The sequence below is a fragment of the Eublepharis macularius genome, chromosome 1 (genome assembly GCF_028583425.1).
Source record: "Eublepharis macularius isolate TG4126 chromosome 1, MPM_Emac_v1.0, whole genome shotgun sequence".
Taxonomy (NCBI): domain Eukaryota; kingdom Metazoa; phylum Chordata; class Lepidosauria; order Squamata; family Eublepharidae; genus Eublepharis; species Eublepharis macularius.
The window spans coordinates 153,596,807-153,613,214 of NC_072790.1; positions in this window are offsets into that span (position 1 = coordinate 153,596,807).

The window sequence follows — 16,408 nt, forward strand, 5'->3', positions numbered from 1 at the left end:
TCAGCAGAGCGTAAGGCCGTATAGTGCACCCTCCAAAGCAGCAATTTTCTCCAGGGAAACTGATCTCTGTTGTGTGAGGATTAGCTTTAATTCTGGCGATCTCCAGACTCTACTGAGGATGATAACTCCTAAAGCACACACTCTTGTGTATCTGCTCTTTGGAGGAGATGATTGACCGTGGTGGGCAAGGTCTCTTTCAAAGAAGTGTAACTGTCATTATTTATCTTCTCACTGAGACTGGTAAGGTTTTTTTGTGGCATTCCCAGGGTTTTTTTGTGATAGTATTCACCAGTACTGAGTACCACCTATTCTGGGTCTATCCCAAGTTGGGGCTCTCCCATGTCCCGATCTTTGTGTGCTGGGCTGGGCTACCCTGCTCTGGAAGAGAAAGAGAGAGTAGACCCTCAGGGATAGCCTAGTGGGGATCTATAGAGGGAGGAAGAACTGGTGGAAATCTGCACAACTTTATATATGAGTACTGGCACTTGAAAAAAAAAGTACAGGGAATCCCCATGCTCAGTCTCTAGCATATAGTTTGAAAACTGCTGCCTTAGGTAACTACATCAAAGTAAGTAAGACTTTCTTGTCAACATCTATTTCAAAGAGACCAATAACAAAGTATTTTTTATTTTTCTATGAAAGTGCAAGTGCTATAGTGCAGTATATTGAACAAAAATTTCTTATAGATTCTACTCCATACATATACACAGCAAACTCAAATGCTGAACCATACAAATTGCACAATGGCATCATCTGAACTAATGAAGACCAATAATATGTGTCTCAATTTTAGTGCATTTTTGTAAGTAATTTCATTATCAGTACCAGTTCCTTTTGTACTATCAGGGTATATCCCTTTAGGGCATCCGCCCTTTGAGTCATCGGTTCCTTAATTGGTATATACTCAAGTTGACCTTTATGGTTACATGACTGTGAGGAAGAAACTAATCAATGCTGAGGTGTAAATTCTTGTACTGAAGAGGATGTGAGTAGACAAACATGCATTAACTGTTCTTTTAACTTTTGTATTTATTTATTGGCACATTGTGATTATATTAATGTTGCATTGTAGGCTGTTATTTATGGCTTGAAAAAGCGAGACAACGTGAAATGGGCTGTTATAACTGCTGGCACACCCGTTGCCAACTGCCCGGGAGACCTTTGTTCCCTCCTTGGTTCCCAGGGCAACCATTCCGTCTCCTCCAGCCTGCAAAAAGGAAAAAGAAGAAATAACAGATTAATCATTGGACTTTGAGATGCATATTATTGGTCTTCATTAGTTCAGATGATGCCATTGTGCAATTTGTATGGTTCAGCATTGAGTTTGCTGTGTATATGTATGGAGTAGAATCTATAAGAAATTTTTCTTCAATATACTGCACTATAGCACTTGCATTTCCATAGAAAAATTTAAAAAAATATTTTGTTATTGGTCTCTTTGGACCTTTGGTCCTGTCAGTCTACTGGTTGCTGAGACCTTTCTCCTGTATTGTTGTATCTAACATCTATTTCAGACTGTGACGGACTCAGCTTCAGATGCTGAGATTGCCAGACAGTAAGAGTATGATTGACATGTTCTTCCACCCCCATGTGGCTAGCCTGAAATGGCAGTTGGGGATGGAATGTTGAGGGGGCTGACAGTTGGAGAGTAAACTGCAGAGTGAAAGGGAGTCGGAGTCTGGCTTTTGACCAGAGAGGGTCAACCAGGGAATTCTCTGTGTGAGGAAGTACTGTTTGTGAAGCAATTTTAGTCCTTGGACTAAAGTGGGAAAAACCAGCACTAACTCCTGCTTAGACTTAAGAGATCTGGGAATTATAGTGGGCCAAGGAAATGGGTGGAAAGGAGTCTCCCTTTCAGCACCAGGAACAGGTTTATAGCTCATAACTATAACACCTGCCCAGTATCTAGTAAGGGTTTGACTCAGTGGAGGACCCTTAAGTCTGGAGAGGAGGGAAAGTCGTGCTGTGTCTGTGCTTTAAAGTAGAGCATTTGTAAAGCAGTGTCAACTTCTGAAAGAAGCCAGCAACCTAATGTTATACCATGTGTTTTGTGCCGCATACCAGTGAAGTTTCTGTATAAAAACCTTTCTGTTACTTCAGTTCAAACATCTGCATACCTGCCTTCTGACTTTACTTACTGTAAATAAACCTTCTGTTACATTTTGAACCTCCCCAAGCCTTGTGTGCCAGTTTCTGCTAAAGGGAAGCACAAACCCCTGATCTGTCCCCTACTTGGCTGGGTAACCATACTACTTTTATGTTACTGAAGGGTGGGTCCAGAAAGAAAGTTGAAGCTTAACATCAACCACGCTAGTAGAGGCTTCCCAGCCCAGTATACAGCTTCATAGGCTTAGAGAGGAGAAGTTTTACCTCAGGGTAGGGGAAGATCAGCCCCAGCCTGAGTTGGACGTGGGTTTGTGACTCAGTCATAGTGAGGGATGCCACAAATTTCATGGCAAAAATGTTCAATAAGCAAATATTTCACATTTGGTGTCTGTGATTACCTAGGAGCCAGTTCTTCAATTTGTTCAGTTCACTACAATCAGCCTCAAATGGCAGCCAAACAACTTTACAGCTGTAGCATTTTGGTTTCATTTTCTTCTGCCTTGCAAAAGTGTTTTTGTATCTGTACAGTAGGTGAAATTGATCTTCTCTGAGGATCACAAATGGTCAGTTCTGGTAATTAAATTAAGTGCAAGTAGTATGACTCCCATATGGTTGTATCAGAATACGTATGTGTATCCTCAAATGTTGCATGGACTTAAACACTGAACTGTAAGACACTTTAAAAACGACAGTTCTGATTGAATATCAACTGTTGACTGATTAATTTCCTCACTGTTTGTTTATATGAGTGGTTGCCAAGTGGCAGGCAGCAATGGCAAGACTGTGGGGGTAGGAGAGAACTATGATGCATCCTGGCCCATGTAATCACAAACTGCCAAGCTGGTTATTGAAAAATCAATTTCCTGTAGCCTGTCCCTCTGGCCATAAGTAGGCATCTCAGTTTTCTCCTATGTTTTAAATGTTAATCGGATAATATATGAAAAATCGTGAACACTACTGCTATTATTTCTTCTTCTTCTTCTTCTTCTTCTTCTACTACTACTACTACTACTACTACTACTTTTTATCATCGTAATCATAGGACATAAGCTGAACTGAATGAATTAGATTGCAAAATGAGGACAATAATGACAGCTAAACATGTCCTACATCCTTGAAGCAACATAGATCAACTTTATTTGCCATGAAGAAATTGTGACCAAGGATTGTTACAAGTAAAACAAACAGTAGTAGAAGGGGAAAAAAAGCATTGAATGATTACATCAAGAGCAAAAAAGGGAGGATGCTGGCCAATTTTTACAGAAGAGGAATAATTAAAGTTAAGGGTACAAAAGACAAATATAAGAAAGAAATCTTGAAAAATGATATGGATGCTTGGCAAAGTAAACCACTGCGTGGTCAATACATGAAGAATACTGAGGTCTAGTTGACAAGGGTAACCACTGGAAATGGCTAATGTAAGGGTTATTGAAAAAAGGAAGACTTACATTAGCTGCACGAGGCATTAAGAACAAACTATATGAAAGCAAAAATTGAATACAAATAACAAAGTGTAGATTGTGTAATGAGGCAAGTGAAACAGTTGACTATTGCATCAGTGGGTTTAGTAGGATTGTACAAACTGACTATAAAAAACTCCATAATAAAGTAGCTGCAGTGCTGTATTAGAATATATGCAAAACGGACAAAATGTCATCCACAAAATACTGATAGAAACATATGCTTGAAAAAGTTGTTGAAAATGAGAGTGTTAAGGTTCAGATGGACAAGAAGCTAGAATACAATACTCTGTATATTACTGTGGTTGAAAGTAAGAAGATCAAACTGATTGTTGTGGCAACCCTGTTTTTAAGATGGGTCTCCTTGTGAGTTGGAGGGAATTAGCAAACAAGGAGAAGCTGTGAGAGGCGGTAACAGGCGAGATCCTCCACCAATTTTTACCAGGTTCTTTCCCTGAGGAAATTGACTAGACGGGTGTTTTCTAAAGCAAGTAGTTTTTATTAAAAGGGGAGATTCAAGAACACAGCAAATGGCAATGCAAATCACAAGCATACAAGAGTCCTAGGAAAAGCAGTGAGGGGGCTGGATATAGGTTTATGGGTTTCGGGTGATAGTTACCATCAGAGGAGTAGAGAGGTCCTTTGCCAGCAGTTCAGAGGGATCTGAGGGTAGAACACTTAGATCCAAGTAAGTGTGCATGATTTGGCTGGGGCAAAGCTTGATCAGTTATAGGGCAAAATGGGCCCTGAGGCAGGAAAGTGACTTTGGTCCAAAAAACAATGACTCTAATGGCTATTTTCTGGGATAGACAAAGGGGTTGCAAGACCTTAATTGTGTGACAATAGAGGTGTGACAATAGGAGCTGGGAAGGCTTTGATTAAATGTTCCTGGTGCCAGACAATGAAGCCACATTTTTACTTAAGTATCTCCGGGGTTGGACAATGAACTTAAAATTTAGATTAGGTTTTCCCAGGAAGAGTTTAAACTTATCAGAGATGATTGATGGCCGTTGATTGCTGGATAGGATTTTGTTTCAATCAATCTTGAATGGAAAGGGGAGGCTGGAATTTCCGAGAGTTTGTTAAGGAAAATACCTCAAGCACCTTTCTTGTCAGAAATCTTGCACGTCCACAGCAGGGAGGGCAGGAACCAACCACACCTAATCACTCTGCATTCCATTCACACTTTGTTCGCATTCCAGGCTCCTGGATAGGAGCTGGCAATGTCTTGCCCCACCAGGCAGCTTGCTACTGTGGCTTGAAGCACATTAGTAAGATGACTTATGATTTTGCTAATCATAAGTGCATGTTATATCTCAGAGAGCTAGGTGGACTGCTCACAACCCCAGGTGACACTCAAATTGAAGAAAAAGAGACTGAAAATATCAAGATCAAAGATTTGAAGTTCAGCATCTATGAGAGAAACATACAAAGGTTATTTCAGTAGTGATAGGAGTGCTAGGTGTAGTTCCAAAAGGGTTAACTAAATACCTAGGCTATATCAGCATAGACAGGATAACAACTGGCCAGTTGCAAACAGCCACACTACTTAGAACGTGCCATGTAGTAAGATGATACTCACTAACTCCTACATTCTTGAATAAAATCCGAGATGGTGAAGGATAAAAATTCCAGCCCAAACATCTGGTGAACTGTGGAAAATAAAGATAACAACAATAACCATCACCATCCTTTATAATGACCTTATAAGGTGGGTTACTATGTTGTTTTCATGCTGCATATCAAGTGATAAGCATGCAGCTCCTATCGACTATCAACCTTTTCTCTGTCAGTTTTATTTCAGCATTAGAAAGAAGTTGTTCATATGCAACACTTCTAAAAATATATATAGAAATAGTAACTCATACCTATTATCCTCTGCATGGTATGTTCTTCAGGTTTTGCAAACTGGCTTCATTGCTGATGTTGACAGTAGAAGTCTGTAGGGATTCTTCATTGAGGCAACAAAGCAAATCCTCCAGATATGAAAAAGTTACTGGCAGCAAGATATTTGTGATCTTCAAGGAGGAATTGCAAGAATTTGTGCTATAAAGCACTTTCTCCCTGTCAGTTCTTTTATCACATAGCTTTCAATTTGTTTTTGTTTGAATGCACTTCTGATCATTTGCTAATAATATGCCATTAAGTTGAATGTTATGTGTATCTCAACCTCCAACTTTTAAAAATGCAGCAGTATTTTATAGAAATTCACTACCATGCACAATAGATTTTTTGACTTCTTATATACATAGTAAACACTTTACTTGCAACATTTGCATCTGGATTCATCTTTCTTTTTTTCTTTCTTGCCATTTTATCTATGCTGGAAACTTAAACTGCTGATTTTTTCTCATTGTTAGTTAAAAATGCTAATGTGATTAAAATAAATTTTTAGAAGAATCAAAAAAATATGAAGATGTTTTAATTTAGACCATTAAAAAGAGTGATGTGAACTGAAAGGTAAATAAATTTTGTTGGTATTTTTCAGAAGTATTCTTGAATTTTTAAAGAATGGACCTATTATAAAATTTTCTTCACGATTTCCAAGTATTTATATCTTGTCTAAACTTACTTTCCCATAAATTATAAACTCCATAATATCATACATAGTTTTCATTAGTAGCAAAGACTCTAGTAGTCATTATATTATGGTACTTTAAAGATGAAGTGAGTGTATGCTGCAATGTATTAGCTTTATGATGCCACAAAATTCTTTGATTTTGATTTTGTTGTAGTTGATTTAACGTATTGGAAATGTGTCTCTTCAATGTGACAATTCATTATGCATGAAAGACCAGATCTAAAGAACCATAGTTATGGGTACGTAATGGAGAAAACAAAACAAATAATAGCCTGCTCATTAAAGTAAATGAGAAAGAAAGAAATGGCTATCCTTTTTATGGCACAAATGCTATGTAATATGAACATGGAAAGAAAGATGAGGAATTTATTAATATAATTATTTCAGTTTTTCAGAATTAGTTTTTCAGAATTATGAGCTAAAAATAAAAAGAGAATAAATTCCCTGGAGTGGAGAAGGGGAAAGAGGGGGGGGGGAGAGAGAGAGAGAGAGAGAGAGAGAGAGACAAAGGGAGCAATTGGAAGAGTACCTGGAAGCAAGATAGGGGAGAATGCCGCTCTATTTGCATGTGAAGCATGGACAATAATGGAAGAAAGAAAATAGGAAGCATTTGAAATGTAGGGCTGTAGAAGAATATTCAAAGTGAATCCGACAGAAAGGAAAATCCATGAATATTGATAGGATTGGAGAGAGGGGAGAGGACTATAAAATGTGAAGGAGAAATGATCTGTTACGACAAGTAATTCCTAAGAAATGCAAGACTAGTTCAAAATATAATTGAAGATGAATTGGAATGAAGAAGGGCAACAGAAAGACCAAGACCAGGAAACAAATTGAAGAGATTAAAATAAGGCGGGGGAGGGGTAGAGACATACATATAGGGCATATGCAAGAAAAGAGTCGAATGTTGAAGACCAACTTGCGCTGTCATAGTTGGTTGGGAATGTCTCACACTTGGTCTGGATGAACTGGTTTCTCTTTTGATTGATTGTCTGACACCTCTTCTTGTAGCATTTCCCCACTCCTTCTTGCTGAATATTAAATAAGTCTAATAAAGGAATCTGAGGAAATGAGCTCTGACTTAGGAAAGGTGAGGTTGAAATACATTTTGTTAGTCTTTAGGTTACCACGGCGGCGTAGCGTGGGTTAGTGGCACTTGGGGCAGGAGGTGGAGCCCTTGTCCCCATATGCACGTGCGAAGCGCGTGTGCACTCCGGGCCCTATGCAATGATGTCACTTCCATGCCATCATCATGCAGGGGCGTGCCCCCGCCCACCCAAGAGTGCTCCCATGGTTCAGGTGACTTGCTTCACTGCCCCTTACCTCTTTGCTGCAGCTGCCCACACCACCACTGGGCACCAAGCTGATGGTGGTGGTGTGGGCAGTTGTGTTGAAGAGGTAAGGGGTGGGGAGGCAAGCGCAGCCCAAACTGCGGTAGCACTCTGGGGGGGGGGAGCTGGGAGGCAGGCTGCCTGCCACACCGCCTGCCATGCCACTGGGGCACCCGGATCACTGGGCATCAAGCTGGTGGTGGCAGCACGGGCAGCTGAGACAAAGGAGCAGGGAGGTGGGCTGCAGGGGCATGTCCCCGCCCCCCAGAGTGCTCCTGCAGTTCAGGCCGCTCCCCTCACCACACCTTACCTCTTCGCTGCAGCTGCCGTGCTGAGCTGATGGCAGTGGCACAGGTGGCTGCGGCGAAGAGGTAAGGGGTGGGGGACATGAGCGGCCCAAACCGCAGGAGCGGGAAGGGTCAGGAGACGAGCAAGGTGGCAGACCGCCTGGGCGCTGAGCTTGCGGGAGTGGCAGCGGGGCGGGGAGGTGAGCGAGGGCACTCCTGGGGGGACCATGGACGTGGCACCCCCTCAAAATTTTGCGCCTGAGGTGGCTGCCCCCCAGCCCTCCCCATGCTATGCTGCTGTGTTGCCAGTGGACTTCTGTGTGATGTTGCTACAACAAACTAACACAGTTACCACTCTGGAATTACAACCTAGAGATTGAAGTAGACCATGCTGTCCTATGGAGGTGTTTGGAGGAAGAAATAGGTATCGGGATGTTTCTTGGACTGGTTTAAATAATTCTTATAGGATGAACTCAAAGGGTTGCTTCTGGAGACCAGCAATGCTCAGTGTGGGAAGTATCTTGTGGAGTTCCACAAGGCACAATCCTGTTCCCCATGTTGTTCAACCTCTATATAAAGGTTTTAGGAAAAAATAATTTGTAGCTCTGGAATTGGATGCCATCAATATGCAGATGATACCCAGCTCTATATTTCACTATCTAAATCCCCTGGTGATGCTGTAGAGGTACTGAGTCGCTGCTTGATAGCTGTTGTCAACTGGCTGAACAAACAAATTGAAATTGAACACAGACAAGGCAGAAGTGATTGGCTGGAAAAGCAGAGAACTTGAAGGAAATTGTGCTTCTGATTAGAGGTTGGCATGGTCTGGGAAACGGACCAAAATTTTGTACGGTCTGGCCTGGTCCATGGTTTGCAAACACACAGTTCGTGGGACTGACTCCCTTTTTTCATGAATTTTGGTCTGTTTGGGTCCATTGGTCCGTGGTCCGTGAGTCCAGACATCCTGACGTCGATCTATCAATTCCCTAGGCAATGAAGACATCTGCAAACCTTTTGCAACCCTTAAAATCTTAATAGGCAGCTTTACCTGCTGAGCAGAGAGCTTCCATTCTGCTCTATGAAGCAAGAAGCAAAAATGAATTCCCTAGGCAATGGAGGGGTGGTCGTTCTGCAGCCAATCTTAGCCCTCAAAACCTTGAGAGGCAGCTCTGCCTGTCAACCAGAGCACCCCCATTCTCTATGTGAGCAAGGAGCAAGAATGAATTCCCTAGGCAATGGCTGGGAATGTGTCTGTGTGGGGAGTGCGAGGGCTCTTCCCCCACGCTGTTCTGTTTGCCTCATTGCAACTTTTTGGTGCTGCTAGCCAATGCAAGTCAATTGCCATTTGCGACTCCAGTATCTACTTGAAGTTTCCTGGGGCGGCCGCTTTGGAAGTCTGTAACTCGGATGTCCAAAATGCAATCTTGACTAAACTTGGAGGGTGGCTGAAGGAGAGGCTGCTGAAGAGTTTGGGCTTTCTGACTGTGAAGGGGGTAGAGCCAGGGAGTGACAGACCATGGACCGACGAACCAATCTGTGAATGGGGCTGGTCTGTGGAAAGTTCATGGTCTGTGAAAATCGACGGACCATGGGCCCGTAGTCTGTGGGGTTTTTCTGGTCCATGCCCACCTCTACTTCTGACCTTTGATAGTGTCCAATTGACCCTGGCTGACTCCCTGAAAATCCTAGGGGTTATACTGGATCCAGCACTGCTGCTAGAGAAACAAGTAAATGCAGTGGCAAAAAGGCCTTCTTCCAAATTACTGTAGCCTGGAAGTAGCCTGGAAGATGGCCCCCTACCTCAACAAGACTAATTTGGCACCTGGATTCATGTCATAGTAACATCAAGACTAGACTACTATAATAGGTTTCCCCTCAAAGTCAACTTGCTGAATTCACTGCTGCAGGATTTAGTAAGGGCCTCTGATTTTCATGGTTTTAAAAGGTGATTAGACAAATAGCTGGCCCATCAGTGTTTTTTAGCTTTGATGAATAAATGGTACCTCCATGTTCAGAGTCAGTAAACTTCTGAGTCCTGGAAAAACAAGACAGGACTTCGATTCTGTGCTTTACTTGTAAGCATTTCGGGGACATCTGCTTGGCTATAAGACGTAGGACTAGATAGGCCATGGAGTCTAATTCAGCAGGGCTGACTTTGTGTTTTTATGTAGAAATACATTTTTTATCAATAAAGTCTAGTATGAATGGGTTAGAAGTGTAATGTGAAGAGAGACGAATGTTTTCTACCACAAGAGATGTTTCATTGTGTCAAAATCCATTAAGTTTTTCATGGATGCTTATTGTCCCATAAATTCTGAGATACTTTTGCTGCCTGCCACCCATATTTCAACAACTGATGGAGCAGTTTATTGCTTTGCCAGAGGTGTGAGAATGAGACAGTGAGCCAATGTGTAAGGCTCATCTGTTTAATTAAAATCATACTTCTGTAAAAAAAATGTCTGGGTTATAGGGAAACGATTATACTTGGCATTTTCTTTGAAATACCCACTTGAAAGGGAAGGCAACAGTAGTTGGTATTTCTTCTGTTGCTTCTCCGTAGCTTAGTTCTTTGTTTCTGTCAGTTGTATTCTATGGTTTTAGGTGACAAAATGTTCTCTTTGGTTTTACCCTTATGAGTAAAACATAACAAAATGGGATTTTAATCAATTAAAGTAACTTGCGTCACCTTTCCTACGTAACATATGCAATGATGCTCAGTCAGTTTTTCTAATTATTTTTTCAAGAGCAGTTGCCTTGCTTATTGTAACCCATGATTAAACAATACCAAATTCTATTTTTGAGCACCTCATACTTACTTGTGGAAGCATTTTGTTGAATCCAGAATGAAGCATTACATATTTGATTCTAGGGATATGCATGGGGAAAAAATTCGGTTTTTCCACTTCAGGTAAATGATATGTAATACTTCGGCTTCGGCTTCGGGTATTTAAATCGCTTCGGTATGCTCTGTAAAGATTCGGAGCATGCCAAGGTGAGGGGAAAAGCTGTCTCCCAGCCCCCCCCCAACACCACTTAGTCCCCCATCTTTCCCCCCACTTAATCCCCCCATCCTTCCCCTCTCCACTCCACTTACCTGGCCATGGAGCCAGGAAGAAGATCAGCAGGGCAGCAGGGAAGGCCAGAGCTGGCTCCTCTGCCGCTCACGCTACCTGTGCTGTTGCCGCAGTGGCCAGCTGGGTGGTGGGGAAGGCAGGAGCCAGCTCCTCTGCCACTTGTGCCACCTCTGCCACTGCCGCAGCAGCCAGCTGGGCAGCAGGGAAGGCCAGAGCTGGCTCCTCTGCCGCTCACGCTACCTGTGCTGTTGCCGCAGTGGCCAGCTGGGTGGTGGGGAAGGCAGGAGCCAGCTCCTCTGCCACTTGTGCCACCTCTGCCGCTGCCGCAGCAGCCAGCTGGGCAGCGGGAAAGGCTGGAGCCACCTCCTCTGCCACCGCATCAGCCAGCTGGGTAGCAGGGAAGGCCGCATCCACCACCTCAGCCACCCGCACCTCCTCCTCTGTCACCAGTGGGAAGGCACAGGTGAATGGGGTGGTGGGAAGAAGTTGCCCAGGAAAGGCCCTGAAGTTTCCCAAAGCAACCTGAATCGCTTCGGGAAACCTTGATTCGGGGTTTCTGAATTGGAGTCAGCATGCTGGCCCTGATTCAGAACCCCCAAATCTTTACAGATCGGGTCCAATTCAGGCATTTTTCCCGAATCAGATATACGAAGCACACACCCTTATTTGATTCCTCATTCACTAAAGCTATTGGGGTGGTAATTCAGGCATGTTTTCTGTGGTAATCACACTTAATCTGATGTTTCATCTCACTGAAATAAATTAATTTTATTCAGTCTTCTCTCCTTTATCTTTAAAATGGCAATGATCATACATGTAAGTGTTGTAAAGATGTAATGAGCCTAAATTTCACTAGTTCTTTTTGATCTCAGCTTTCCACGAACTGGTTGATGGGAGGACTGTTTTTGCCCATTGGCTCTCTAAGCAGTTTCTGAAGGGCCTGTTTAAGACCTTCCCTCTCAGGGCCCCCACGATTCCTCAGTGGAGCTTGCCCCTGGTTCTTTCCCATCTCATCCTCCAACCCTTTGAACCTCTGTCCACCTGTCCCTTACCCGTCCTTACACAGAAGGTGGCCTTTTTGGTAGCAATTACATCCTCTAGAAGAGTGGGGGAGCTGTCCGCTCTGCGGGTTGACCCCCCTTTCCTACAGTTTTTCCCAGAAAAGGTGGTACTCCATACCAGCTTAGAGTTCCAACCCAAAGTGGTCTCCAAGTTTCATTTGCAGCAGAAGGTGGTCCTACCCTCCTTTTTCCTGAACCCCTCCTCCCCGGGGGAACAATCACTGCACACTTTGGATGTCAGACATGCTTTATTGTTTTATGTTCATCGCACCAAGTGTATCAGGAAGTCTCCTGCACTGTTCATATGTTATTCTGGTGCCCGCCAGGGCCTTCCTGCGTCTGCTCAGTCCATCTCTCGCTGGATTGTGTCCACGATTAAACTGTGTTACCGGCAAGCTGGCCTGCAGTGCCCTTTCTCTTTTACTGCTCATTTGACTCGAGCGCAAACTGCTTCTGCTGCCTTCCTCCATGGAGTTCCTCTCCAGGACGTCTGCCAGGCTGCAACGTGGTCTACACCAGACACATTTATTAAACATTACTCTGTGGACGTGAATGCACGCTGTGATTCAGCTGTCAGCACGGCTGTCCTGCATTCCTTGTTTCATTGACCACTTCCATTGTGCAGACACACATTCCCTCCCTCCTGCCCCGCTGTGAATGCTGTTTTTTCTCATGTTTGGCTCTCCGGCGGCTCAGGTGAACTGAGGGAATGCCGGGGACGCTCGACAATTGGCCGCGTTTTGGCGGGACCGCTTCCGCGCATGCGCGTAGGGGTCGAGCGTCCCCTTCATGAGTCTAAAAGCTAAGAAAATTCCTTTCCGCGGCTGGCCTGTGCCTGCGCAGTCCCAATGTGTGTCTGCACAGAAGATACTCGACGATCAACAGTTACAGGTGAGAAACCCTGTTTTTCTAGGGTGCAATATAGGAGAACAATCTTTGATACTGGAAAATGTTTTTGCACATCAGAAAAAAGCTGGCTTAGAATCTAGATACCCAAACTAGAATAGCCTTGGAGCAGGGTAAGAAACAAAAGAGCAACTCAGTAACATGGCTTTTGATAGATTAGAAAGAGCCTAACCCATATCAAGAAATATTATGTGTTGGAGTCCAAGGGCTTCTTGTCTGAGAATGACAAAAATGCCCAACTTCATAGAAGTGAAGGTACAGTTCAATGATGAGGTATATTAATTGAGAACCAATAGATATTTATACGTATGAGAAACTTGTAATCACTATTTTAAAATAGATCCAGAGGAGTTAAGACATGTTAGTCAGTAGTTACAAAATAGCAAAGAGTCCAGTAGCACCTTTAAGACTAACAAAACTTATTGTAGCAAAACTTATTGTAACAAAACTTATTTAAAAGCTTATGCTACAATAAAGTTGGTTAGTCTTAAAGGTGCTACTGGGCTCTTTACTATTTTAAAATAGATTTTGTTATAATAAAAAGTAGCAAGAACAATAACTTTTTTTTTATTTTAAGAAAATATTCAAATATAGATAACCGTGTGTGGTGTTCAAAGTCATAAAATAATTAATTAGCCAAGAATGTGTGCCCTTATCAAGTGGGACAGCTAGCTATTGTTAGGAAATGATTTTTAAAACCTATAAATGGATTGGGAGTGTCTCATTAGAAGAGGCTCTTTCCCTGTGACCTGCTTATCTTTGGGTAAGATATTTTTATGGGATCATGTAATTGGTCTCCTTTAATTATTTATGATAGCAGTAATGGATGCTATAATTTTCTGTTGAGTTAGTCAATGTTAGAAATGCATATAGGTGTGTTGGAATAAAATGATAACATGGAAAAGGATTCTGTAATAGTATTGCTTGTGTACTCTACCTATAACAAACCAAAAATGTTGCGAGGTGTACTCTTGCCAGGAATTAAATGATTTGATACAGGAAAGCTAGTTAGATGCCTAGGGGCTTCTTAAGTGTACACCTGTATATGAATCAGGCCTAACCAGAGTCATCCAGAACAAACAAACAAATTTAGGCACATTTTGGATCCATGAAACAAGGCAACTGTTGAATCATCCATTCCAGCTTTTATGCAAGGTATCTAAATGCTTAGGATTGTAGATACCATTTATATAAGCAAAATAACAGTTTGTTTAGCACTTTAGTCTGTTCATCATCTCCAGAAAAGGAGAACATTACTATAATATTTTAGGAGGGAGACGTTATAGTAGGAAAAATGAATACAATATGGTTCCCTACTGGTCTTCATGAATATTCAGTGTAATCTTTGAGAACATCCTGGGAAAATATGTGTGAGTACTGTGTATACATGCATTTCTTATGACATCATTATGAAATTTATATAATTGCTCTTTTATTGTATAGAATGGTGTTTCAAATTTGTACTGTTATTCCTCTCTTCTAGATTAAAAGCTTTTTGCCAACTGCCTAGAAATATCATTAGAGTGAGCCTGCAGGCCACTAAAGAAAAGTTCTGTTTTTGGTGGCAGACAGCCTTACAGCAGATAGTGATGTTACCTGGAGCAACAACTTTCTAGCAGAATTTAATTCATAGATCAGGAGTCTCCAACAGGCAGCTCATGAGCAACCAGTAACTCACCAGCTGCTGCAGCACAGCTAATACATTTTCTAGAAGGCCCAAGAAATGACTGTGAAAAGTTCTGCTGGAAGCTATTACTCTGGGTTGCTTAGCTGATAACTTCTCTTCATATTTTATAACATAAAACTTAGGAACATATAGGGGGAGTAGCTTGGGATGTTTTTAATTACTCAGAAGTAGCTCTCATAAATAGAAGATCGGTAACCTCTGCCATAGAGAATGTATATGAGAGCAAGTGTTCCCTACATTTTCCCAGACCTAAGCTATTTCAAAACTTAAAGGTCAGAGCTAGCACCTTGATTTGGGCTCGGAAACCAATTGGTAGGCAAAAGAAGTTGAAGAGTAATGCCCTCAGTTGTCTTTTCTTGATAGGCTCTAGGTTGTGGCTTTCTAGACTAGTTTAATTTTCCAAACAATTCTCTAGGGATGCCCCATGTACAAGTATATTGCAGTGGTCAAGTTGAGCAGTTGTTGGTGTGTGCAGGTCATTGACCAAGTCCTTGGTCTCCAATAAGGGGGGCAGTTAGCATTTCACCTGACACTGAAAAAAATACACCCATGACTGATCATCACTTGGGCATCCAAAAGCAGTGCACGATCTAGAAGCACTTCAGAATGCAAGCCACCTCTGTAAGGGACAGTGGTAAGAACAGGCATACTTCTCACCATCATCTCTGCAGTATGTGGACTGAATTTCAGCTAACTCACTCTCAGCCTTCCCATTACTAACTTCAGGCAATCGTTAATTCATTCCCATCTGTCGCAGAAGGAAATGCAAAATAATGCCGGTTGGCATTGTTATTGATGATGCTGTGCTCTGCTCCTGCAAATCCATGTAAATATAAGCACTGGGGAATAGATGGAATCTGGTGGAAGGATTTCCATGTGGAAAAGCAGAATTTCAGCACCATCTTCTGAAACTAGTCTACCAGGCATAGAACCAGAATCCCTGCAAAACAGTGACCCCCCCTCCCCACAAAAAACTCCTTGTCCCTGAAAAATGATCCAGGTTACTATGATCAGTATCAAATGCAAGTGAGAGATCCAGGGAATCAACAAGACTTTGAAGCTGCTCCCTATGAAGCAAATTGAGTTTTCTAATCAAAATGCTATATAGCCATTTTTCCCCTTGTGAATAATATTTACACATATGCACCCCCCATGTGGTGAAACAAGAATGTTCTTACACTGAAAACATCCAGTACTTTAAATCAATAGTTTTATATATATTACCATTTGAAAAAAAACTGTATGACTGTCCTAATATTCTGGTTCTGAAAGCTGAGTTTCTGCACTTTATTAGTACAGGTTTATTAAGGCCTTTCCAGAAGATGATGATTGATGAAAGTGCTGAAAAGTTGTACATTCTTCAATATTGCTTACTTGCAGAGACTTTTGTTCTGACACTCCTGGCATAACCATGTGATGCAAGTACAATAATAACACAAACATGAAAAAGGATCTAAATTTACCCAAACTACTTGAATAAATTAACTCTTTATTTGTGTTTTAAGATTCTAGTAACTTGAAACACTTACTGGAGCAAAACCTTACATTTTGTGATCACTTGAACTAAAGCTTGTGCTTTAAACACCAGCATTAAGCTGCTCAGATGGATATCGAAATGAGGTTTTACCCCCCTGCTTCCACATGCTGAAACTAGCTTGATACCTGTGCTTCAGTACAGTATTTAACAACTTTAAATCCAGTTATAATGTTTATGGGGATGTAACATTTTTTGGTTTGTGGGGGGGTGTGTGTTAGTTGGTTTTGTAGTATAATAGCACAGTCCCCCGCTTCACAAAAGTGTTTGAATAAAGCAAAGCATGTTGATGCGAACACTGATGAAGTGAGTTTTGAAATGTAAAATTTATTGAAGAAATTTTAAAAGGAAAAGATTGTAGTAAATAACTAAAGTGAAAAA